Source organism: Tympanuchus pallidicinctus, unplaced genomic scaffold, assembly GCF_026119805.1.
Source record: "Tympanuchus pallidicinctus isolate F22 unplaced genomic scaffold, pur_lepc_1.0 scaffold9, whole genome shotgun sequence".
Classification (NCBI taxonomy): domain Eukaryota; kingdom Metazoa; phylum Chordata; class Aves; order Galliformes; family Phasianidae; genus Tympanuchus; species Tympanuchus pallidicinctus.
In genome coordinates, this window is record NW_026294813.1 from 3,082,688 (window position 1) to 3,085,656 (window position 2,969).

Below are 2,969 nucleotides of genomic sequence, written 5' to 3' on the forward strand. Positions count from 1 at the left end.
CACAGTCACCTTCCTGTTTACTCCTCTAATTACCATGCACTCAGTGTCATTCTACTTTTAGTTTCAACACGTCTTGCAATGAAGCACACATTGTTGTCATTTGGTAAGCTGTTTTCCTGCCTCGTTTGGTAAGCTGCTTTCCTGCCCTTGGCACTAAATACAATGCTCCTTTCTTAGTCTGACATCTATATCTGCATCTGTCAGCCTGACATCCTTGTATCCATATCTGCAAGTGTTACAGGCAGAGGAGAAGCCACACTGATACCTACTGCTTTTTTTGCAGTAGCCTTGTCAATAGATGCTCTCACCAATAACTGTCAGCTCTGGCTTTGTTGTACTATGTTGTGGGTTTGCTTCTGGGAGACAGCTTTAACTTCACCCAGTCTGAGAGCATACAATTGCATGGAGTAACTGCATCGATAGTTTCCACAGCTGAGAAAGGTATCTACATGCCTTTCAGGCTCATGTTTTACAGTACTTTTCCACAGTGAGAGATTTCAGGTGTAATTCAGAAATCTGAGGTAATGTGAATACGTGTTAATTAAATAATAAAAAGAACAACATCAGTTTGGTTCTTATCTAAAACACAGTGTTTTCTCCTTTCAAAGTTGGCCACTAAGGTACTTTAGAAGACATTTAAATATTTCATGACCTTCACAAGTCCATCTTGTGCATGCAAGCTGACTGGGCAGCTCGTGTAACACAGCTGCACCAGATGAGCATAACAGCAAACCTCAGCCCGTGATTCACTCCATATTATAGTTATCTGAAAACACCTTATGTGTAGTACAAGAAAATTTAAATCTTTCTGTTTTATAAAAACTTTGCTTCCTAAAGAAAGGAATACTTATGTAAGCGCTTCAATGATTTAAAAAAAAAAAAGAAAAAGAAAAGAAGTAACTTTCTCCATTTTCTACTGAAAATTCTTAGAGTATTTTCCAACAAGTTCCAGCACTGACCAAAATATAAACAATAAAAAAACACCCAAACCCCTTTCTATTCAAATCCAGAACTTCAATTAAAAATGTCAACATTACTAATGCTAAAACATTTCAATCAGTACCAGCTCTTAATTATCGTACCAGGAAACTCCTTCTCCATCTGTTTTTATAAATTATAATCCTACATTTAGAAATTACTCTCTACATGCAGTAAATTATAGGTTGGGCTTATAGACCTGCCTGCAATTTAGGCCGCCCAACACTGCCTTTTATAATAATCAGTTTTTAATTGCTTTTGAATTTGCTACATTATAACTGTTTGACCTCCATGCTGAACATATTCCACAGTCTGTTTTTGGGGAAGAAAACTTCACCTGAATTATTTTGGCTACTTAAAATGTATGTAATACCTTAACCAGGTTTTGTATTTCAGTAATTGAAAACATATGGTGTCCATGCTTTAGGGCACACATTTGATATTTGGCAGATAATTTTGTTTCGAAATATCCTTTTGGTTATTCTCAAGAAAACAGACTTACTTACCCATATTATATACCTATAAGAACATGCAATTCAGTAACATTTCTGACAAATCAGAACAATTTAGTAACAGTATACTTTAACATTCTTTAAATCCCTTGAAATGCTAGATCTCCCACAACCCCTACAGCAGCCTCAACTGCAAATGAAACATTCAATCCCAAACAGGGCCCCCCCAGGCCACAGCGCATGAGCTGGGTATTCTGTAATAGCAGCTGGAAACTGACTCAGGCTGCAGCAAGATGGAGCAGCAGGACTGCAGCAGAGCAGCATGTCCCTCCTGCCCTCAGTGACCCACCTACCAGCAACAGAAGGCACTGGGAGGGAGCTCCCTGAGTCTGACTCTGATGCAACAACTCTGAAGGCACCAGCTGAGCAACTTTTCTAGATCTTAGACTGAATGATACAGTAGGCTGTTGCACATAAATCGGTGCAGTAGAAAAGATTACCTAAATAGTATTTCATTATTTCCTTTATGTTTTTAATGGACTGTGCACACACAATTAAAAACATGTACAAGTACATGAAAAAATGTACTTTTAGCCCTGTATTTTCTAGTGCAATTCAATCATTGTGTCCCTGTGAGATGCACTTGAACCAGATATTATTTCTTTCCATGCCAGGGACTTTTCTTCAGAAGTGACATTCTATTAGAAGCAACTGCATCAGCACCTAGACTCCATGAAGGTAATTGCATTAACTTCTGCTCTGCTCAGAGAAAGGGCCCCAGAACTCCTCACCTATCAGATTCTTTGTTGTAACAAAATTAAATGCCAAAAGCAATGAATTGCAAGGCTCAAAAATCAAGGCTCTCTAACCAGCAATGTATTGGCTCAAATCATGCTCCAATTAGGGGTGGATTGGAGAGCGGGGTGTGTTGAACTGGGCAGAGGGTACACAGAGTAAATAATTCTTTTCACAGAAATTTGTTTTGGGCCTTTTCAGTCACAGAAAAAAAAACTGTATTAAAAAAAATCTGATATACTTTTTTGAAGCTCACCTTCTCCAGGTCTAATTTTTTATACATTAAAAGGGATATTGTTGTCAATTTTAGCTTTAAAAAAATAATAATAATAAGAGAAGGATACAAATCTTTAGATACATCAGGAAAAAAACAAAAACAACAAAAAAAACCGCACTCCCCCCAAATCAGCTTTACTTAAATAATGAACTTTAGGCTCTGCCATTCAGTGTGTAAAATTGTAGCCATAAAATGCTATTTACCAGTTACACATAGATGAGTTACACATTGTGCTCAAGGAAAAGATATGGAGCTTTTTATTCATTCCCTATTTTTCTGTCAGCAGAATGAACAAAGTACTTACAAACTAGAACCTTTCAAGATGGAAGTAGCTACAGTGAAGGTGAAGAGTCTTCAGAGAAGCATACCTGCTAACAAAGTACAAGGCATTCCCAGTACTGAGAAAAAGGCACTAGGAAAACTTTGTCAGGCTCAGCTTGTATTTGCATTTTAAGAAGATTCAGGTG